Below are 25,581 nucleotides of genomic sequence, written 5' to 3' on the forward strand. Positions count from 1 at the left end.
AATAAAGATAAATCTGCCAACATCTTTTGTTATTCTTATAAATCTTTTTCAAGAGAGACTATTTTTAAAAAATTAGAAGATTTAGTAAATAACATTAATAAACAACAGATTTCATTGAAGTACGTAGCATGCAAATGCTTTTCAAAGAATCATGTGTCATTTATTTACCAAATCTATTTATTGACCAAATCTATTTACCAAAATAGATTATGTCCTGAGTCATAAAAAGATAACATGCACACGTATGTTTATTGCGGCACTATTCACAATAGCAAAGACTTGGAATCAACCCAAATGTCCATCTGTGACAGACTGGATTAAGAAAATGTGGCACATATACACCATGGAATACTACGCAGCCATAAAAAAGGTTGAGTTTGTGTCCTTTGTAGGGACATGGATGCCGCTGGAAACCATCATTCTTAGCAAACTATCACAAGAAGAGAAAACCAAACACCGCATGTTCTCACTCATAGGTGGGAACTGAACAATGAGATCACTTGGACTCGGGAAGGGGAACATCACACACTGAGGCCTATCATGGGGAGGGGGGAGGAGGGAGGGATTGCATTGGGGAGTTATACATGATATAAACATTGTGCACATGTACCCTAGAACTTAAAGTATAATAAAAAAAAAAAAAAAAGAAAACAATAATCAAAAAAAAAAAGATTTCAGCAATTTTAGAAGACATGACATATAATTTCCTGGTGACTTTAAAATTAAATCAGATTCAATAACAAAAAGTTAATTAGAGAATTTCCAAGAGTTTGAAAACTAAGTGACACTCTGAACAATAAATCAAAGGGCAAATAACATTACATTTTATTAAAAAATGAGTAAATTGATAAAATAAAAATATTTACTAGATTTAGGAAAGCAACAGTCATAAAATTTTTAATGTCATTAAATAAAATATTATCAGCAAAAAGTTGAAAAGTAATGACATTGATTTCACAAATATATATAACAAAATGTAAGTTATATGTAAATAAAGTAGAATACAGGAAATAAATATGATGAAGAAACTTATGAAATAAAATATAGATATAAAATGAGAATAACTAAAAATTTTTAAATGAAAGACCAGAGCAAACTGATAAAATTTCTAAAAAGACTGGAAAACTCATGAGAGAAATATAGATAATAATATCACAACTTTAACAAATTATATGTACGGATACTAAATTTATTTAGAGTACAGTTAGGCAATTGTAGAAAATAACTTTTTGTCAATTAGTCTGACAATTTAGATGATAAAGGCAACTTTTATGAAACACTGAGAAAAACTCTAATAATAACATAAAAATAGTCCTATGTGTATATGAAAATGTCAAGAGTCCTATATGAACCTAAGAAACTGAATTTTTAATTTGAAGCACTCTTATAAAATCAATTCTAGGATCGGATGGTTCACGTACAAATTCTTCCAAACATTCAAAGGAGAAATATCACTAATTTACAATCTACCAGAAAATATAAAAAGTTAGAACACTTTTCATCTAATTTTTATGAAGAAAATATATGTTTTATACAAAAACTAAGATATAAGATAAAATAATGATGAGGTTATAGCTCTTGTAAATATGTATATGTTTGTGTTAATACCTCTTGTATCTATATACATGAAATGCTATAAAGTTAAATTTATGGTAAATAAAAAACAAACTACCTAATAATCATTTGACATTTTGCAAGAAATGTAAGAATGGCTTAAAATTGAAAAGCAATATAATTTTCTGTGCCAATAAATGTTAAGCAATCAGGTAATCATCTCAATAAATGTCACAAGTGCATTGGATAAAATCCATTTGTGATAATAAGCTCTCAACTTATTAGAAATAGAAGAAAATGTATTGTTCTGACACAAGGCACTCATAAAAGTCCTACAGAAACAATAATACATACTGAAACAACAGTACATGCTAAAGAAGTAGTGAATAAGGAAATGAACTACATACGGCTGAAAGAAAAATAGTATTCACTTATATTCAATTACTTTTCTAGGACTCATTGGAAAACTGAGATGGTGGGACAAATTTAACACCCTATGCCTCCCCCAAATTTGGAGACATAGAAGTAAGACCTGAGATCTGCTTATCTGGAGCAGAAGGTACTGGAGCCATGAGCTGGTGGGACCATTTAGATGCATTGCTAGAGGCTAGTGTGAACTGATCTGAGACTGAGAAAATTGCAGAAGATTTAGTCTTAGGAAGTTTCAACATTTGGTTATTTTAACTTCAATTACCCCACCAAGTTCTTATAAAAAATATTTGAGGGAGATTGCCCTTACGATTCTGGCAAGGGGAAGAAAAGAATATCAACTGTGAAATAGTTCCAAACTATTCGAGATAGCAAAGGCATACTCTTTGGAACAGAATACTTATTTCAAAGTATTTTTCTCAGGAAGACTGGCATTAGCCCTACTCCTGTTCCTCTAGTTTTCATATTTCAAACAAGGGAGGAAAACCATGTATATCACTTGGAATCACTTGAGAAGGTCACAGCTCAGAGACACAGGCTCAAGAATTTGATTTACTTGGAAAATTATAGGACATTCCTCTCCCTACAGATTACTACCACACTAATAAAGTTTTAAAATAATAGCAATAGATTATAGCTGAAACATTTGCAAGCAAAAGCCTCCTTTTGAGAATGACTTAGGGAAACCCAAGTGAAGAATAAGAGCAAAAATAAAGACACCAGAGGAATTTTAAGCTTCTGTCACCTATGGCAACAGAAAATATTAAAAAATTAACAGAAAACGTTTAACCCCTAGTCAGATTAAATCTTCAAACTCTAGTATTATTTACCTCAGATCTTATTAACTAATACACTCCATCTGGATTTAAATAACAACAGCAACATAAATTAGAAAGCATTTCAAAATAGAAGAAAATAAAAAGTCTGAACAAAAAAGGAAAGGAAAAGAACCAGACACATGTGTCTATCTTTATGCCAGTACCACACTGTCTAGATTACTTTTGCTTCACAGTAAGTTTAAAATAGGAAGTCTGAGCTCTTTTACTTAAAAATATCTTAAGAAAACACAAATAGAAACACAACATATCCAAACTTTTGTGATGAAACAAAAATAGTACTCTTAGGAAAGTTGGTAGCAATCAATGCCAAAAAAGAGGAAAGAACTCATATAAACAACCTAACTTTACACTCAAATAACTAGAAAAAGAACAAATTAAGCTCAAGCTTACTAGAAGGGAAAAATTTTAAAAATATCAGAGCAAAAGCAAACAAAATGGAGACTAGAAAAGTAATAGAAAGATCAGTGAAACTAAAAGTGAATTTTCTGAAAAGATAAAATAATTGACAAATCTTTAGCTAGAGTAACAAAGAACAAGAGAAAAAAGACCCAAGTAAACAGTTTTGTTATTCATTTTTCTTTTAGTTTCTTTCTTGACCCATTGGTTGTTCAGGGGAGCATGTAGTTTATTTTCCACATATTGTGAATTTTCCAATATTTATCCTGCTATTGATTTCTAGTTTTATACCATTGTGGTTGGAAAAGATACTAGATATGATTTAAATATTTTATTTTTATTTGGACTTGTTTGTGGTCTATGTTCCATGTGCATTAGAGAATAATGTATATTCTATGCTTTGGGGTAGAATGTTCAATATATGTCTGCTAGGTTAATTTGGTCTAAAGTGTAGTTTAAGTTGAATGTTTCCATATTGAGTTTCTAATTAAATGAGGTCATTGTTGAATAGATGTATAGAAGTCTGCAGCTATAATTGTATTGAAGTCTATCTCTACCTTTAAATCTTTAAATATTTGCTTTATATGTCTAGGTGCTCCAATGTGGAGTGTGTATATATTTGTATTGTTATATCCTCCTAATCAATTGACCTCTTTATCACTGTATAATGGTCTTTCTAGTCTCATTTTACAGTTTTTAATTTAAAGCCTATTTTATCTAATGTAAGTATAACTACCCATACTGTCTTTTGGTTTCATTTGGATGCAATCTTTTTTCATCTCTTTGCTTTCAATTTACGTGGGTCCTTAAAAATGAAATGAATCTCCTGTAGGCAGCATGTAATTGGAATTTTTAAAAGTCCATTCAGCCACTGGAGTATGTCTCTTGGTTACAGAATTAAACCCATTTAAATTCAAAGTGATTATTGATAGGTAAGGAGTTACTACTACTACCATTTTGTTACTTGTTTTGTAACTGATTTGTAGACCTTTTCTTCCTCTGTTCCTCTCTTATCATCTTTAGTAATTTGATGATTTTCTGAGTAGTGATATGCACTGAATCATTCATTTGTATCTTTTCTGTATCTACTATGAGATTTTATTTTGTGATTACTATAAGGCTTACATAAAACATCTTACAATTATATCAGGCTACTTCAAGCTGATAAAAAGATTGATGATTTACACAAACTACGTTTTTACTATTCCTACTTCACATATGTTTATAATGTCACAATTTACATTTTTAATAATTTTTATCTATTAACATATTATCATAAATATAATTTTTATTCATGGTTTTGTGTTTGAATCTTTGTATTATAAATATAACTGATTTTCACACCACCATTAATTTTCCTTTTCCATATTACAGTTCTTTGAGTTGACTATATACTTACTTTTGCCAATGAGTTTTATACACTCACATATTTGCATGTTACTAATTAGCAACATTTTCCTTTGGCTTGAAGGGCTCCCTTGGTATTTTTTATAAGACAGATTTGGTGGTAATAAATTTCCTCAGATTTTGTTTTTCTGATAAAGTATTTATGTCCCCTATATATTTGAAGAACAGTATTTCTGATTATATTATTTTTGTTTAACGTTTTCTTTCTTTCAGATTTTTAAACACACCATCTCACTCCCTTCTGGTCTCTAAGTTGTCTGCTGAAAAATCCTAAGGTAGTCTTATCGGAGATTCCCTTGTATATAATGAATTGATTTCCCTTGCTGCTCTAGAGGATCTCTCTGTGTCTTTATTTTTGACAATATAATTATCATTTCTCTCTGAATGTGTCTTTTTGGATGCATCCTATTTGTATCTGTTGAACTTCCTAGGTGTGGGATATAGTTTCTTTCTTGGACTGAAAAAGTTTTCTGCCATTATTTCTTTGGTTATGTTTTCTGTCCCTTTCTGCTTCTCTTTTCTCTTAGGAATTACAGCAACATGTATGTTATCTCACTTTATGGTAAAACTATCCGGTCTTTTTTATTCATTTTTTTCTTTGTATTCCTCAGATTGGGTGGTTTTCAATGACCTATCTTCAAGTTTCCTAATTCTTTCTTTCACTTCTCTGGTCTGCCATTGAATTCCTCTATTACATTTTTGAGTGTTGTTATTGCATTTTTAGCTGTATATTTTCTGTTCTGTACTTTTTGAAACATTATTTATCTCTTTGCTGAAATTCTTGTTTGTGTGCTGTTCTCCTAACCTTGGTGAGCAATTTTGTTTCTTCTTTTGAATTCCTTCTCCAATGCATCATATATCTCCATTTCCTTAGGGTTGGCTTCTGGAGATTTATTATATTCTTTTATTTGGAAGATATTTTTCTATTTCTTAATTTTCCTGTTTCTTCATTTTTATTGACCCTATGTGTTGGTTTCTGTATATTACCTAATACAGCTACTTCTCCAAGTCTGGTTATGTTAGCTTTATGTAGGAGATATTCCTTCACAATCAGCCCTGCCAGAGATTCTAGGTTTCTCTCAATTCTTTGTGATTTTTCCACCCACTGTCTTTGCTCTTAGTGACCTTCATGAGATTACTATGTGCCAAGTTGTGTTATTGCATTGAAACAGGTGTGATAATTAAAATAGAAGCCAGTCTCTCAAGCAGCACCTGGAAAGTTGGAAGGTTAGATATGTGTTCCAGCTTCTTCTTTTCTTGTACAGAAGCTGAGGACTAAATTTTATCTACCTCTTACTCACCTTAGGCCAAGGAGATGATCCATGGCTAATGCCATGGAAAAATAGGAAAAATAGCATGGAATAACAGCCATAGACTTGTGCAAGTTTAAAAATCACTTTTTGTTTTCTCTGCCCTAGGAGACTCAGGAATTCAGAGCCCATCAACTCCCAAGGTTGACTTAGTAGCCAGAACCTTGAGTGGGGGCTATAACCATGGGTACTTGATGTGTGCAGAAACTTCTATCATAAAGAGTTTGCAGACCTAGCTTTTTCACTGAAGCAAGCCAGAGAAGAAGGTGTGGGGAGTGCCTACTCCCCTATTCAGCTTTGCAAAGGCCACACAACCTCCTTCTAGGAAGAATCTGCAAGCCTGGATTTATCACTGGAGCATTGCAGTGAAGAAGTCACAGGGAGTGCCCATCCTCCTTTTCAGCTTCATTGAGGTCTCACATTCTCCTTCCAGAGGGAGACTTCTAGGCTGGAGTTACCACTGCAGCAAGCTAAAGAAGAAGGTAAAAATAGTACCCTCCTGTTTCGGCTTGAGGAAGCTAATTTACGTATTTATTTTCTATATAGCCTCCCAGGTTCAGGCTTTTTTGAGTCACGACCACAAAGAAGAAGAGAAAAAGTGTACAGCCTAACCTTTCCAGAAAGAAATTGAAGGCAGAATAATCATAGAGTCTATGGCTGCTGAAACTGCAGTTCAACTTGTCCCCTAACCCCAGCTCCATTCTTCATATTTCAGGAAAATTCTTTGGTACACTCCCTTCTTCACCTTAAGAAAGGTGACTTAAGAGCCAAACTCTCTGTCAGGTACCACAAAAGTTGGAGTGGTATAAGCTATATGTGTAGTACAGATCCCTTCCCTCACAGGAAGAAGTTGGGAGTTGGGTTTTCTTCTCTGATTGTAAGGCATTGTGCTAAAGATTCGATTTGTGCTCAAGTGTATTTTCAATTTCCCTATGCATTTTTTTGAATGGGAGTAGACAGAGTCTCACTCTATCACTCAGGCTAGAGTACAGTGGCACGATCTTGCTCCACTGCAACCTCCACCTCTCTAGTTCAAGCAATTTTTGTGCCTCAGCTTCCTGAGTAGCTGGAATTACAAACATGTACCACCATGCCCAGCTAATTATTGTATTTTGGGGCAGAGATGTGGTTTTGCCATGTTGGCCAGGTTTGTCTCCAACTCCTGGCCTCATGTGATCTACCTTAGCCTCCCAAAGTGCTGGGATTACAGGCATAAGCCATCATTCTCAGTGTTTTCCCTATGCATTTTGATTTGAATATTTTCCCAGTCATTTACTGTACAAGTCTTTCAACTAGATTTTGACTCTCAGTGAATGGATCCTTATGTAGGTGTTTACACTTTGTATCCATTGAAGGAGGAGTACTCAAGAACTTCCTATTCTGCCATGTTGCAAGCACCATTCTACATTTTTAATAGAAAGCTCTTTGTGACTAGTAGCGACAATCAAAAGAAAATAAAAGCTAACATTTAAAGAGTTACTCCTCTAAATTTGTAAATGTGGCCATATCCATCTAAGTTAAAGGGGAAAAATAGAAACAAAAAATAATGCCATGGCTGTAAAAGCTATGATGTATCAAGGAACAAAGACAACTAGATTGCTAATTGTTAATTTTAAATGATGCTACTAATTCCGAATTAGTGTCTAATTTTTAGCAGCTGTTCACACTTTTTAAAGGAGAAAGTCCATTTATGAATTGAAGTCCAATACTGGCATGAGTGATACTACATGTATACATTCAAAGGAATTCTCAGAGAAAAGCAAAACCATATTAGATATTTTTAAATAAGGGAATATGTGACCTTTAAATGTCAAGTGGGGTGATAACTTCAATTTGGCACATATAATATGTTTTGTGACTTTATAACTTTTCAGAATATTTTAAAAATAAACTTTTAGATTTTTAAAATGTTAAATTATAGTAAGCAAAATTATAATTAAATTCTACTACATTGTATTGTTTTCATATGTATTTATTGTATTAAAAATGTTAAAAACTTTACAGATCTGAAAATATAATTTTCTACTTTATACTTACCTTTGAAGTAATGTTGAATTATGCAAGATTGCATTATATGGTATTCATAAATGTATTCCTTGCATAAATGTTGCATTTCTCCTATTTTATTTTATCTTATTCTCTCCACACATATTTACAATTAGCCAATGTGTGAAAACTTGTTTCCATACCCTGATATTTTTCATAGAACTTCATTTTAGACTTCATATAAGGTGAAATTAATCTATGGTATAGCAATTCCTATGCATGACATTCTGTCTCATGTATATCTTCTAGAACATAGGTATAGAAAAATCTTTGAGATATAATTGCTCTCTACTATCTAAATTTTGTGGAGGGATACGTTAAAAAGAGAAAAGGAAGAAATTGTGTATTCTAGCTAATAAAATTACTACAAACTCATATCTTTCTCATACTACTTTTTCTATAAAAGGAAAATCAGGAAATGTAGAATAAAATATCATGCATTTTAATTTTACTAATTATCAATATCAGAAATTTTTCTCTAGTTTTCTTTTTGAGAGTTTTATTTAAACTACTATTTTAAAAACTTTCTCTTCTATTATGTGCCATGACAACATTCTCTTCAGCTAGTTTTTACCAAATTTATTAAGATATATGTATATAATATGTAGTAAATTGAACATAGTTAAAGCATCCAATGTGATAAATTTTAACATATGTATATGTTTATGAGGTCTTTACCATCTGAAGGATAACTGTTAATTTTCCAAGTTTCCTCTGGCCCCAGTGTAGTTCTTTTCTTTCTGTTCTCTCAGTCTTCTGGCTCATGTAATACCCAGGCACAACTGATCTGCTTTCTGTCACTATAGATAAGCTGAATTTTTTAGAATTTTATGTGTGTGTGTGTATATACATATATATATATATATATATATATATAGAGAGAGAGAGAGAGAGAGAGAGAGATACAGAGTTTTTTACAAAAGTAAGGGAAAAATAAGATAAGGATATGTGTGTGTGTATATATATATTCTGCATGCATATATATATATATAATCTGCATATATATATACACACACACACATACACAAGTCACACATATGCCTGTGTGTGTGTGTGTGTGTGTCTGGCATGCTTTGCTCAAAATAATTATTCTGAGAGCCATCAATGTCATGTAATTGCATGTATCAATAGTTTTTTTTATTGCATAGTAATATTGCTTAATGTAACCCATAGTAATATTGTTTGCATATAATCCATTTTGATTGCCTATTCATTGGCTGATGGGTACTTGGATTGTCTCCAGTTTTTGGTTACACAATTAAACTGTGTTAAACATTACTTTACATGTCTTTCCTTTCATTTCACTTTCCAATATGACTTTACTGTAATTACCTAGAATGAAATGGCAGATTCACATGGAAGCTGTAGGATTAACTTTTTAAGAGTACAAAACTGGTTTTTAAAGTGTTTCAACCATTTTACATTCACATTGTATGAGTTCTATTTTCTCATTATTGTCACCACCACGTATAAGAAGATTTTTGAATTTCAGTCATTCTTATATATTGAAGTTGATATATATTTTAGATCATATTTTTTTACTCCCCAATGTGTGATGATATTGAGCATATATTTGAATACTTCTTTGATATCTGTATGTCTTCTTCGGTGAATATAAAATTTTTGCTGAGTATTCAAGTTGGACTACTTATTTTCCTATTATTTCCTATGAAAATATATTCACATATTTAAATTCAAATACTTTACCAGATTTTCTAATTTTCTAAAATTTGCCTTACAGCTGGGAGCATGTTTTTAAATTTCTTCACAATGTCTCTCAAAGATCATGAGTTCTTAATTATGGTAAGTCCAGTTGATCATTGTTTTCTTTCATGGATCACATGATTGATGTTATGGCTATAAAACATATCTAAATAGATTTTACATTTAGATTTTACATTTCTGTCTACCATCCATTTGGGTTAATTTTTGTATATGCTATATGATTTTGATTAAAATAATTTTGGCACATATATAACTGATTGTTCCATCTTCACTGTTTGAAAAGGCTATAGTTTCTTTATTGAATTGTCTTTGTATCTTCCCTAGAAAAAAATCAAACCTGTACTTGTTGAAATTAGGTATAGTGATCTTCCAAACACATTCTTTGAATTTTTGGACTCATCTAAATCCCTTGCATTTCTATATAAATTTAAGAATCAATTTATATTAAAATGAAAAATCTTACATAGTTTTGTTTGGAATTGCACTGAACCCACAGTTAAATATGAGATAGTTTACATGTTAACAACATTGAGTGTTTTAACCAATATACTTGGTGTATATCTTAATTTGTCCATATGTGGAGAACTAAGGAACATAATGAAGCAGGTTGGCTGCTCCTAAGTTCACTGGACAAAGTGATGAAAGAAAATGATGTACTCAGATATTCTATCTCCCAGCTTCAGAAGCAGATACTGAGCCTCAAATTTGCTAAGATTGCCCAGAGTGAGGGTCTTATCTCCAGTAGAGAAAGAGCTGAAATTGTGAAAAACAGACACAAGTTCGTATCATGCGAGTGACTGACCTGCAACAAAAAGTGCATGCACAGCCTTGTCAGGTGTCTATTGTTGAAGTGAGGGTATTGATTGGAAAAGAATGGAACCCTGCACTTGGGATAGGAAATTGTGGGAGGACACTGATGAAACTGGGGACACTGCATTTGTAAACTATGGTGAACCTTTTTTGCCTGAAGAAACAACTTCCCCATCCCCTGTAGTCACAATATCCACTCCCTGACCTATGCTGCCATCAGCTTTTCCATCTTTGTCTGAGGAGATAAACCCTGAACTGCCTGAGGCAACAGTGATGGTTTCCCCTGAGGCAGTTGCCAGGCAAGATAATGTTGATTCTCCTCAGCAGCCACCCCCAATACCCCTGTTTTCTTCTAGACTTCCTCCATCATGGAAAGGGAAGAGATTTGTCCTCTTTGGAATAGATACTGACTCTAGATATGGGCTTGCCTATTCTGCAGCCAATGCTTCTGCCAAGACTACCATCTGTGGACTCACAGAATGCCTTATCCACCATCATGGTATTCCACACAGCATTGCCTCTGACCAAGGCACCTGCATTATGGTATTTGTCCATTTCTTAGGCAATGCTTTGCAGTTACATTGAGCAGTTAGTACACATAATTATGTATTTCAAAGTATTAAAAATTTCCAGTGACATCGTAATTTTTTTCAATCTGGAATATTTTACGATTTCTTTCTAAGTAATTACAATGAAGTCATATTGGAGAGTGAAGTGATGAAAAAACATGTAAACTAATGTTTAACACAGTTTAATTGTATGACCCCAAACTGGAATCAATGCAAATACACTACAATGTAGTAATGCAGTTTATTTTGTATAACAATCTTCTATACTGTACCCTTACTAATTCACTTATTAGTTCTAGCAGCATTTTTGCACATACGATTTTTATATAAATAATTGTGCCTTCTACAAATAAAGACAAATTTATTTATTTGTTTTCAACATATATTAATTTTACTTGTTTATTTTATTGGATTGGCTAGAGTTTTCAGTATAATGTTGAATGGAAATGACATTAGACATTCTTATTATGTTCCTTATCTTTGAGAGAAAGCATTTTGTTAAATCTAGATTTTTCACAGATGTTCTTTAACAAGTCCCTGAAGTTTTCTCTTTTTTTATTGGCTGATACATATTTTTATAAATTTCTGTTAAAAGATGTTGGCTTATGGCAAATGTTTTTCTACTTCTAGCTTTATTTATCTTTTTAGTCTTTTTAAAATAGAGGAATATATTGTTTAAATTTTAATGCACACTCAGTACTGTATTCCTGGGATAAAACTTACTTGTTGATGACGTACTTATTCTTTTGTATGTCATTAAATTAAAATTTCAAACACAGTTTGTTAAGAATATTTCCATCTATGTTTATTCGGAACATTGGTCTATAATTTCTTGAATTGCAATGGTTTGTTTGGCATTAAAATAATGTTTCATAAAATGAGTTAGCTGCTATTCCAGGTTCATTCATATTACTCGTAAACTTTATTTAATTGTTTAATTTGTAACAGATTTCAGTAACGTCATTTATAAATTGAATGAAGCATAATTTTGTAGTTATTTGATTTTCAGTTAATTCTAATTTAAATAATTTAAAAAATATGTGTAGATTTGTATTTTTAAATTCAGTATATGTTCTTTCATTATAGGAGTTAAATAATGCTTATAATGCATTCTTTTTTTTTTTTTTTTTTTTTTTTGAGGTGGAGTCTCACACTGTCGCCCAGGCTGTAGTGCAGTGGGGCGATTTCGGCTCACTGCAAGCTCCATCTCCAGGGGTCACGCCATTCTCCTGCCTCAGCTTCCCGAGTAGCTGGGACTACAGGCACCCTCCACCACGCCTGGCTAATTTTTTGTATTTTTAGTAGAGACAAGGTCTCACCGTGTTAACCAGGATGATATTGATCTCCTGACTTCGTGATTTCAGAGACCTGGGAGGCCTCTGCCTCCCAAAGTGCTGGAATTATAGGCGTGAGCCACCACACCCGGCCATAATGTGTTCTTATTAAACATGAATGGGTATATAATATACGCCAATTTGGGAAATTTTATATAATTATTTATTAGCTCATGATAGTTAATATGTTATTTAGATGTTTTGAATACTTTATCTGTGAATAAGAGATATGTGAACATATCTGGCTTATTGAGATTTTGACAATTTCTGTATTTTCAGCTAAATTTCATACTATTACATCTGAAAAAAACATTTTATATTGTGCATCAATTTGGGAATCTCATATTTTTAATTGTTGAAATTATGTATTTCTAAATTATATAATATGCTTTTATCCTAATAATTTTTTTTAATTCAGAATATTATATTTTAAAAATGTAAATATACGCCAGGTGTGATAGCTCATGCCTGTAATCCCAGCACTTTTGGAGGTGGATCACAAGATCAGGAGTTCAAGACCAGCATGACCAATATGGTGAAATCCTGTGTCTACTAAAACTACAAAAAATAGCCATACATGGTGGCAGGCACCTGTAGTCCCAGCTATTCAGGAGGCTGAGGCAGGAGATTCGCTTGAACCTGGGAGGCGGAGGTTGCAGTGAGCCAAGATCGTGCCACTGCACTCCAGTCTGTGTAACAAAGTGAGACTCTGTCTCAAAAAAAAGAAAAATGTAAATATAGCTATATCAGCATACTTTTTAATATAATGTGGCCAGTCTATTTTCTTACATTTTTCTGTTTTTATTTTTTTACTTTAAAAATAATATGTCAGTACATAGTGGGTGTATGTATTTATGGGATTCATGAGATGTTTTGATACAGGCATGCAATTTGAAATAAGTACATCATGGAGAATGGGGTATGTATCCCTTCAGGCATTTATACTTTGAGATACAAATAATCCAATTACATTATTTCAGTTATTTGAAAATATACAATTAAATTATTATTCAATATAATCACCCTATTGTGCTATCAAACAGTAGGTCTTATTGATTATTTCTACTTTTTGGTAACCATTAATTATTCCCACCTCTCCCTCCAACATCCAGCACCATTTCCAACCTCTGGTAACCATCCTTCTACTCTCTGTATTCATGGTTTCAACTGATTTGATTTTTAAACCCCCAAATAAGTGAGAACACAAAATGTTCATTTTTCTGTGCCTGGTTTATTTTATGTAACATACTGATCTCGGGTACTATCCATGCTGTTGCAATGGACTGGATGCCCTTCTTTTTTGTGGCTGAATACTACTCCATTGTGTATATGTACCACATTTTCTTTATCCATTCATCTGTTGATGGACACTTAGGTTGCATCCAGTTCTTAACCACTGTAAATGCTGCAATAAACCTGAGTGTGCAGATATTTATTTGATATACTGAGGTGCTTTGAGTATAGACCCAACAGTGGGATAGCTGAATTATATGGTCTCAATTTTTAGGTTTTTGAGGAATCTCCATACTGTTCTCCATAGTGGTTGTACTGACTTATATTCCCACCAATAGTGTGCAAGGGTCCCCTATTCTCCATATCCTTACCAGCATATGTTATTACCTGTCTTTTGGATGTAAGCTTTTCCAACTGGGGTGAGATAGTATCTCATTGTAGATTTTTGCATTTCTCTCATTATGAGGTTGAGTCCCTTTTCATATGCATGTTTACCATTTGTATGTCTTCTTTTGAGAAGTGTCTATTCAAATCTTTTGTCAATTTTTTATCAGATTATTATATATTTTTCTCCTATAGAGTTGTTTGAGCCCCTTATATATTCTGGTTTTTAATTCCTTGTCAGATGGGTAGTTTGCATATATTTTCTCCCATTGTGTGCATCGTCTCTTCATTTTGTTGATTATTTCCTGTGCTGTATGAGAAGAGAGTGAAAGTATTCCAGAATGAATACAAGGAGACGAGTATGAAAAATTAAATTGCCATGAGTATGGAGAAAGGACAGCATTCCACATCAATTGTGGAAGAGAACTGTAGATCTGAAGAATAATCTGTAAGTCTGATGCCATTAAATAGCAACAAAATCTCTTTATTTCATAATTACCTATAGAGTATATATATATATAGTTTTGGGTTTGGTAAATATTCTCCTAATTGATGGCATACAAATTAAAGTGAAATATTTGTAAGAAAAAAATTAAATATTTATTTGAACATTGTATTTTAACATGAAAGCCAAATAAAAAGTCTTAAAAGCAAAAGATATAATATAATATATAATGTCCTCTAAGTAACTTTCAAATAAAAAAAGATAGTTTGAAACTTAAAAAATGTTTTATGCTAAACTTTGTAAAGAGGTATTATTTTATCATTTATGTCTTCAAAATTTTTTTCAAAATATTTCTCAAAGTTTTATATTTATACTTTGTAAGTTTATGAAGACACAGTCAAGATTCCAGAGAAAATGATTATTGACAGATCACTAACCTTAAAATAATGAGCTATAGTTTACAGAGATTGGATGCATATAATCTTCTTAGTTGATATTGACCACAATTCCATCAGTTTTTGTTCCAATTATGAATCAGTTTTTCAAGCAATCCCCAAGAGAAAGAAGGGAGGGGGGAGAGAGAGAGAGAGAAAGAGAGAGAGGAAGGGAAAGAGGGAGGGAGGGAGGGGAAGGGGAAGGGGAAGGGAGGGAGGAAGAAAGGAAGACAGGAAGTCACCAATTTCTTCAAGACACTAAACTATTGATTTCTGGTACTTAAATTGTCACAAAATTTGCAACAGAAAGCTACTAATGCTATCTCTGGTCAATATGTAGCATAGGCAGATATTTTCATTCCTACCCCCCAACCAAAAAAAAAAAAAAAAAAAAATACTGATGCCAGAGCCTATCTTACCATGTATGATGAGGTAACTAGAAATTTGTTTCACTTTCATTTCAAAATGTTATTTTCTATTTTTTTCTATGTAACCCAGTTGGATCTGGTCACTTTCTGGTTGACTTTCAAAATGCAATGATTTACCTCACTATAATGTTTGTCTTAGCCAATTACATTATTTTTGGTAGGAAGTCGTGGACTTGGCTGTCAATAATTGCTTTGAGGAAGTCACAGATGAGAGAGAAATGAGCAGGAATACAAGCATAAATTGTGAAGAAACTATGTGGACTTCACTCGTAAATTTGCAGAATTGTCCACAAGGTAATGATTAGAATCATATACATTATTTTGTTGAAATAAAAACCATTCTGAAAAGTTTCTGATATATAGAATTTGCTCATAAACATTTGCTTAATTAAATTGACCAGAAGGTAAACACAATGTCTGGAAGATATTCAAAAAATACTCATGCAACACATTAAAATAAATAGAAATTTTAGGAAACTTGGGACTAATGATGGTATTTCTAACAATGAACTTACGTTAAAATTTATACATTTTTTCCCTCATTAAATCTGGAAATTAAGCGGGCACAGAATGATGTAAGGAATAATGAACATTATCAAAATATGGATTCAACTCTTCACAGCAAAACATGCAATTTAAAGATCTCACAGAGACTTATACTGAAAAAAAAAAATGTGCTTTGCAACAGAAAAAAATAAGAAAGAAGGCTGGTCTGAATATGGGCTAGTCTGACGTTGATGATACTGTGGAGCATTTTATATTAGGATTCAATGTGGCTAGTCATGTCAACTTTAATACATTCAAAGCTGTTATAAATCAGGAAGCCATCTAAACTCTAGGAGAGAAAAAGGTACACCTCAGCTATTGATAAAATGTTCTTAGGATTCTGTTTGCATGTTTATCTCTCTAAATTTGAAAAAGCTGGGTAGTCTTTATTGTACCCACATATGAGCTGAACCTCTCATCTGCGCATATAGCTTACAGCCTATAAGCTTACAGCCTGTATTTCTATATTCCAGAAATGGTTGCTGGTAGACATTTGTTTGAGGGTTTATCACGTTTGACTCTCAAAGAACATTTGGTTGTGTCTAACTTTTATTTTTTCTCCATGGGGGATTTTCTGGTGAAAACTGAAAAACCTACTAGACAAATTGTGAAAGAGCTATTAAAGAGCTATAACACTCAGGCTGTGTCTCTTTGATTAGTCTGCTTCTAGTGCACTTATTTCAAGACTTTGAAATAGAAGGATCTGGTGTATAGAAATGCTTGAGTTTTGAACATTGATTTTGTATCCTGAGACTTTGCTGAAGTTCCTTATCAGCTTACAAGATTTTGGGCTGAGTCAATGGGGTTTTCTAAATATACAATCCTGTTATCTGCAAACAGAGACAATTCGACTCCTCTTCCTATTTGAATACACGTCATTTCTCTTGCCTGATTTCCCTGGCCAGAACTTCCAATACTGTGTTGAATAGGAGTGGTGAGAGAAGGCATCCTTGTCTTGGGCTGGTTTTCAAAGGGAATGCTTCCAGCTTTTGCCCATTAAGTATAATATTGGCTATAAGTCTGTCATAAATAACTCTTATTATTTTGAAATATGTTCCATCAATACCTCATTTATTTAGAATTTTTAACATGAAAGGATGTTTGATTTTATCAAAGGTATTTTTTGCATCTATTGAGATAATCATGTAATTTTGTCATTGCTTTTGTTTATGTGATGGATTATGTTTATTGATTTGTATATGTTGAACCAGACTTTCATCCTAAGGATGAAGCCAACTTGATCATGTTGGATAAGCTTTTTTGATGTGCTGCTGGATTCAGTTTGCCAGTGTTTTATTGAGGATTTTCCCATAGATGTTCTTCAGGGATATTGGTCTGATTTTTTTTTTTTTTCATCTCTGCCAGGTTTTGCTATCAAGATGATGATGGCCTCATAAAATGAGTTAGGGAGGAGTCCCTATTTTTCTGTTGTTTGGAAGAGTTTCAAAAGGAATGGTGCTAGCTCTTCTTTGTACCTCTACTAGAATTTGGCTGTAAGTCCATCTGGTCCTGAGCTTTTTTTGGTTGGTAGGCTGTTAATTACTGTCTCAATTTCAGAACTTGTTATTGGTCTCTTCAGGGATTTGACTTCTTCCTGGTTTAGTCTTGGGAGGGTTTATGTGTTCAGGAATTCATCCATTTCTTCTAGATTTCCTAGTTTATTTGCATAGAGGTGTTTGGAGTATTCGCTGATGTTAGTTTGTATTACTGTGGGATCAGTGGTGAAATCATGTCCTTTGTAGGGACATGGATGAAGCCAGAAACCATCATTCCCAGCAAGCAAACACAGAAATAGAAAATCAAACACTGCATGTTCTCACTCATAAGTAGGATTTGAACAATGAGAACACACAGACACAAGGAGGGGAACATCACGCACAAGGTCTTGTGGGAGGGTGGGAGGCAAGGGAAGGGAGAACATTAGGACAAATACCTAATGCATGTAGGGCTTAAAACCTACATGACGGGCTGATAGGTGCCACACATCACCATGGGACATATATACCTATGTAACAAACCTGTACGTTCTGCACACTTATCCCAGAAATTAAAATAAATTTAAAAAATTAAAAAAACAAATAGAGGGATCTGACATCTAATCTTTTCCTCCTTGGCTTGCTGAGATTGCAGGAATGCTATGGCTTGTCATTCAGAGGCTTTTTGCTTGATTGTTAGACCCCGAACTTGTGCAGCTTAAGAGTTGTATATGTGTGTGAAGCGGAGATAGTCTGGTTGTTATGCTGAGTTTTCCATCTCTTTCTTCTCATCAAGATCTTGCCCTTCATTCTACACTTTTGTATTTCAACCCCAAAAGAATACTGGTATGTCCATTGGTTTCACTGTACCTAGCAGAGTCTCTCTGTCTAGGAAAAGTTCAGATTCTAAGCCTTACATGACTTAAGTCCAGATCCACAAATACACTTGTGGAAAAAAAAAAAAAAAATGTTACCTCAGAATGTCATTTCAGCTGTCTTCCATAATCCCCTCACCAGAAAGTTGGCCCCTCCTGTCTTGGAGACTTCAATATTTCTGTGATGTTTTTACATAGATATTCTTAATGCAGCTTTTCTAGTATTTTTTTTTTTTCTTCTGGGGCACTAAATCTGCTTCATTCTGTTTTACTATTGGTATCCAATATATCTGTTTATAAAATAAAAAAATAGATTAATATACAGAAAAGTTGATAACAGATGCAACCATCTCAATGGTTTTATAATGTTTTCTACCAGAAAGTGGCACACAACCAATGTCTGTTGTTGCCTTTGACTACAGAGTGAGAGTGATAATCTGTTCCTGTTTGCCTGGGACTTGTGAGGTTCTCAGGATGCTGGACATTCAGTGGTACAGCAGTAAATGTCCCTGGAATATTAAGATGAGTTGATCCACCTAAAATGAAAATCTACTAATGCATTCATTTTTAATGTGGGAAACACACGGGAACTCCAAATATGATGGTTTTTATTGTTCCTATTTTACACCAATGTCATGTGCCAGAGCAACACAATGATATTCCAAAATTCTTATAACTGTTATTAAAAATTTACATTCAAACTCATAAAAGATTCAGTCTCACTACTTGCTTCTTTTCTTTGAGAATATTGCAAATACTATTTTGAAATAAATTTTTATGTGCTTTATAAACTTTGTTTTGCTGTCTGATTCCAGTAATTTCATAATCATGTATGATCTTCTGCAGCATATGGAAAGACCCTGAATTTTCGTCCCAGATCCTTTGATAATTAGTTACATGACTTGGATTTGATCAATTCTCAAAATCTCTCAGTCTTTTTATCAGTAATGCGTGAGTTATATTTGTTTATTATATATTAAATGAGTCAATATATGTAAAATACTTAAAACAATGGCAGTTGTATTAATGCTATATAAATATTAAATAAATGAAAACAAATGCATCTATTATTTTAAATTTTGACAACTTATTTTCCTTTATAAGCTGCAGGCATAGTTATTTCTCCTATTTGATTTCAAATTGTTTGTTTTTTATATGAAATTTCATGTAGCCATACTCTATAACAAGTTTTGGTTATTACAATGTGTCATGTGTTTGTATTAAACTAGCATTACCCAGATTATTCAAAGAATCACACAGAGATCATTCAAAATTCCACTTGAATGTGTATGTGTTTATAGGCTCCTTGAGGGCACCATCATTCATGTTCATGAATTTTACTAGTACATTTATGCTGACATGCTCTAAATCTACTTTTCAGTATCTGCTGACCCAGTGCCGACTGTCCCTTTGCACAACTGTCTTTATGACATTTGAGTTTGGAATAGATGTCACCTGCAGTAACTCTTCTAATATGAGTGTCTAGATTTGCTGCTTGCAGGCATTTTCTAGTCCACTAGTCTGATCTTTTCCATGATGCTGGTTTACTACAGCAATATGAATTTCTGGCTTGCTCTCTTTCTACTTATCTATAGAAATATTGCTAAAGTAAGTATGTGTCTCATTTCTTGGTGTAACATTGACAGTCACGTTTTAAGATGAACAGTTCAGTGTTAATCTGCAAAATACATTGCAGATTAAAATTTACATGCTTGCAGAACAATCTTATAATTAAAAAATTCTTGAAAGTTATATTTTCAAGATTATGAAAGCAGATTTTTAAAAAAGCAATCATGCTTTAATTATACTAAGGAAGATACTCAACATGTAATCACCAACTATTACTGTTTGATTATTTTCTAAGCAATTATTTAAAAAATCAAATACATAAATAGTAAAGAAAATTAATGACAGACACTTGTTCATATATTTTCTATGTAATATAATTGTTAAACTGACACAAATTAGTTTTCTTTAAAAATTTCAAATGTGCTATTCTACCAAGCAAATTCATTCAATTCATCTATTTTCTGACTTAATATAGTAGAAGCTGACATAGGCCATTTATATGTGTAGGTTTGTTCTGAGATTCAATGCATGTTTATAAGTTATTCTTCTATCAATATGCTTCGTTAATTTCAACAACCAATAAATGAAAATTTAAAAATTATTTTGAATATAACTATTATCAAGGGTCTGAAATATATGAAAGAGAAAACATTGCTATCAATTATTAATCTGTTCATAAAACAGAGGAACAACAAAAAAAATGAACTTTGTTGTCCTGATCTTTTAAAATCATGGTCCTGAAAAGGTATCTTTAAAAAATAGTCTTTTGCTATGATTTTCATGTGCTGGTATTAAATTAACAAAAATAAGTATCTTAGGGAATTAATTTAATATTTTATTTGAAAAATAAATATCACCAGCCTCTCATGAACATTTGCAATTATTAAAATCTAGACCTACATGTCAAACTGAAAATTTGAACACAAAAGCTGGAACTCTGTATTTATAAGTTACCAATATTTTTACAAATTTGATAATATATTCAATTGAAAGAATATTTACCTACTTAGAAATTGGTGACTGCATGGATGCATAAATGTAAATACAATATTCAAAATACATTGTTTGTAAATAGAATAAAATAACTTCAATGTCCTTAAGTCAGAAAAAAACTATTAATATATATGTTAGGCCTCCCACTTTGTTTCACTCCTTCGTTAGTGTTGCCTTACTATGTTTCTTCATAAACTGATGTCTTTAGTTAATAAGCTGTACTAAGATTCTCTAAATTTAACAGGAGAAATAAGTTGTGTCCACTGGTCATATTTTTATCAGCAGATGGCTCCCCTGGTGTTTTCCTCTAATAAGGATTCTTACAGGTTGAAATGTGAAATCAAAACAATACCAAATGTAAATATATATTCTCCACTTCATGCCAAGAATAATATACATTTTCACTTCCCTTTAAAATGCTTTTACAAGCTTCTTGAAATGCATTGAAAAGCCAACACAATTACAAGCACTTTTAAAGTATTAATAAAAACATACTTTACAATTTTCTGTCTATACTATGTTTTTTTCACCAATTGAAGAAGACAGACTACAGTTTCCATGCCTGTATCTACAGAGAACTTCAGAAAACATGTTTAAAGGACTAAGTCACAAAAATTAAAACCTGAACAGAAATGCACTATTGATTTATTAAAATTTATTATTTTAAAAGATATTCTATTTAAAATACAATTATACAAACATAAATTTTTGATAATATTCTATGATTTATTAATGTAGTTCAATTTTAATAGCCTTTGATCTATGCCTTTCCAGGAACTACTGGAGTAATGAGAGATTGTTTGGCTCCCATATACTATTAGCAACAAGAGTCAAGAAGGAAAAGAAAAGGAAAGTCCTGCCTCTCTGAAGATAAAAAGCTAATCAGTTAAAAAGAGACCATCATTAAATATTTTATTTGTTCTTGAGATGTGATGTTTTTAAAGAACTAAGTGTATTTTCAAGTTGTCCATTCCTCAAAGATATGACAATTGCTTCAGACTTAGCCATGCATAATCTCATAAATTCCATTTCATTGTGACATGTAGTAAACCCATTAGTTTATGTTTACCATATATTTTTACAGTTTTAAAAATAAGTGTACTTACACCCTCTTTTTTGTTCATGTAATAATCATTAATATTAGAAATTAAAAAATTAGATTTCATATAATATAGCAAATTCCAGGGTCTTTTTAATTCTTACACAGTAAAAAAAGTTATACACTTTGAACAGACTGTCTTAAAATATTTTCTCAAAATCATTGGATAAGTTTAGATCTTTGTTCAAATCATGTATTTTTCATTATCTTTCAAAATGAAAGTATGATTACTCTTCCAAATAAATTCAAATATGCATTTATAAGAGTAAGGAATTACAGATTTTTCACTGTAAATTTTAATTTATTTTCTATTGTTAGTAATTAACTTTTTTTATTCTTGAAAAAATAGCATTGTGAAGATACTTTACTAGATATGTTAAGATAAGATTTATTTATTTATTATTTTTTTTTTTGGCTTCCAAGTGTTGTATTTCACTAAATGATTATTTTCTTAACTGGTAGTTTTCTTTTTTGACAGTCGATATTCTTGTCTGCTAAAAATAATAGTGAACTGAATAAAAATAGTGGACATGAAACATAATTTATTTAGGAAACATTGATCTAATTTAACAAAATTTAAAATATAAGTGACATTCTAAAAGGTAAAAGTCAATTAAAATACTCATAATTATGCTTATAAATATGCCTAGAGACCTAGGAGGCAGCTAATTTATAATGCTAAGACCTGAATTATCAAAAACAGTGCACACAGTGTCACTTACATTTGTTTCATAAATCCAGAAGAGAGGTTCAATTTCTTTTAAAAGTTAACTTTATTATTTCATGCATGTTTTATGTAAGCAAATGCAGAGCTCTGTTTTCTTGTTTTTAAATTTATGTTTAAACTGCACCATATAATATATACTTATTCTGAAATTATAGTTACTACTTGTTTCCAATATTTTTTCAACATCTCTGCACTAGAAACTCAAGGAAGAAATGATATATTTATCTGTGTCTCTGTATCTAGCTATATCTGTAACTATCTATATATCATCTATAATTTCTTATTTTGTGTATTTTCACTTATTTATCTTTTTATTAGCTTCTAGTTTCTATTTTATTTTGGTTTGTTTTTTGAAATTGATGCACAATCATTCATTTTCAGCATTATATTTAATATGTGAATCATATACTATGTATTTCCATTTTAGTACTTCTTCAGCTCTAATTTCCAGGATGTGATATGTTTCATCACACTATAATTCTTTTCTTAAAATATGTACTATGTATTTGGTGATGTTTTTAGAGTTTTAAAATATTTGTATTAATGATTTTCTATTTAATTACACTGTTCTAGGAAAATATTCTGAAATGAAAAATTGTAGATTAGGAATGCTGCAGCTAGAGCACAGGGGGCAATAAAAACTCTACTTCTGGAAAAAGGAAAGAAACACTTGTGAGGGCCACACTCCTGAGACATAGGCCCACTGAAGCTCTAAGAAGTAATCAGATGAATATAGAACACTTCTCTCCTCCCACACCTAACCAATAAACCAAGTCTCCTATATAATAATGGGTTATAACTCAGACTTTTTGTTTGTTTGTTTGTTGTTTGTTTGTTTTAGATGGAGCTTTGCTCTTATCGCTCAGGCTGGAGTACAATGGTGCGATCTTGGCTCACTGCAACCGCCACCTCCCAGGTTCAAGGGATTCTTCTGTCTCAGCCTTCCGAGTAGCTTGGACTAGAGGTGCATGTCACCATGCCCAGCACATTTTTGTATATTTTTAATAGAGACGGGGTTTCACTATGTTGGCCAGGCTGGTCTTGAACTCCTTTAGAGTTCTTCTCCTTAAAGGAGAAATCTTCCTCAAGGAGGAAGATTTACTATCCTCGAAGGGGTCTGCTGTGGAATCTGCCATGCCCTCAGCCCCTAGATATAAATATAAAACCTAGATATAAAACCTAAATATAAAAGCTGCCATGCCCTTAGCCCCTAAATATAAATATAAAACCTAAATATAAAAGCCGCCATGCCCTCAGATCCTAAATATAAATGTAAGGATTCAATTTTTTGGATCCAATATGAGGATCCAATTTTTTTTTCTGCTGCATGTAAATACCCAATTTTTTAATGCCAATTATGTAAGAGATTGTCTGTTTCTCATTGTGTGTTGTTGACATTTCTATCAAAAATCAATTGACTGTAAATGAGCAGGTTTATGGGCTTTCTACCCAGTTCCGTAGGTCAACATGTCTGTTTTTATGTTAACACCATGTTTTGATTGCAATTACTTTATATTTTGAAGTCAAGTAGAGTGATGCTGCCGATTTTGTACTTTTTGCTCAGTATTATTTTGGCTACTTGGCATCTTTTGAGGTTCAATGTGAATTAAAAGTTTGTGTTTTCTATTTCTGTGAAAAATGATACTGCGAGTTTTATAGAGATTATAATGAATATGTAAATCACTTTGGGTAGTATGAACATTTTCACAGTATTAATTCTGGAAATTAATGAACACTAAATATCTTTCCATTTATTTTTATTTTCAACTCAAGCAAGGAAACAACCCAATTATTTTCAACTCAAGCAAGGAAACAATTCAATACTGCCCAAGGTTATTTATAGATTTAATGCCATCCCCATCAAGCTACCAATGACTTTCTTCACAGAATTGGAAAAAACTGCTTTAAAGTTCATATGGAACCAAAAAAGAGCCCGCATTGCCAAGACAATCCTAAGTCAAAAGGACAAAGCTGGAGGCGTCACGCTACCTGACTTCAAACTATACTACAAGGCTACAGTAACCAAAACAGCATGGTACTGGTACCACAACAGAGATATAGACCAATGGAACAGAACAGAGTCCTCAGAAATAATACCACACATCTACAGCCATCTGATCTTTGACAAACCTGAGAGAAACAAGAAATGGGGAAAGGATTCCCTATTTAATAAATGGTGCTGGGAAAATTGGCTAGCCATAAGTAGAAAGCTGAAACTGGATCCTTTCCTTACCCCTTATACGAAAATTAATTCAAGATGGATTAGAGACTTAAATGTTAGACCTAATACCATAAAAACCCTAGAAGAAAATCTAGGTAGTACCATTCAGGACATAGGCATGGGCAAGGACTTCATGTCTAAAACACCAAAAGCAACGGCAGCAAAAGCAAAAATTGACACATGGGATGTAATTAAACTAAAGAGCCTTTGCACAGCTAAAGAAACTACCATCAGAGTGAACAGGCAACCTACAGAATGGGAAAAAATTTTTGCAACCTACTCATCTGACAAAGGGCTAATATCCAGAATCTACAAAGAACTCAAACAAATATACAAGAAAAAAACAAACAACCCCATCAAAAAGTGGGGAAAAGATATGAACAGACATTTCTCAAAAGAAGACATCCATACAGCCAACAGACACATGAAAAAATGCTCGTCATCACTCGCCATCAGAGAAATGCAAATCAAAACTACAATGAGATACCATCTCACACCAGTTAGAATGGCAATCATTAAGAAGTCAGGAAACAACAGGTGTTGGAGAGGATGTGGAGAAATAGGAACACTTTTACACTGTTGGTGGGATTGTAAACTAGTTCAACCATTATGGAAAACAGTATGGCGTTTCCTCAAGGATCTAGAACTAGATGTACCATATGACCCAGCCATCCCACTACTGGGTATATACCCAAAGGATTATAAATTACTCTACTACAAAGACACATGCACA

The 25,581-nt window shown here is 32.5% G+C and overlaps 1 non-coding gene across 1 annotated transcript; it reads right to left on the reverse strand.

Annotated features, from left to right (window-relative positions):
- Window positions 1-16,453: 16,453 nt before the first annotated feature.
- Window positions 16,454-16,516, reverse strand: LOC117084664. Its single transcript, XR_004437574.1, has one exon. It is a non-coding gene; the product is annotated as a U7 small nuclear RNA (small nuclear RNA).
- Between the last annotated feature and the right edge of the window lie 9,065 nt (window positions 16,517-25,581).

The sequence above is a fragment of the Trachypithecus francoisi genome, unplaced genomic scaffold (assembly GCF_009764315.1).
Source record: "Trachypithecus francoisi isolate TF-2019V2 unplaced genomic scaffold, Tfra_2.0 Lachesis_group0, whole genome shotgun sequence".
Lineage (NCBI taxonomy): Eukaryota > Metazoa > Chordata > Mammalia > Primates > Cercopithecidae > Trachypithecus > Trachypithecus francoisi.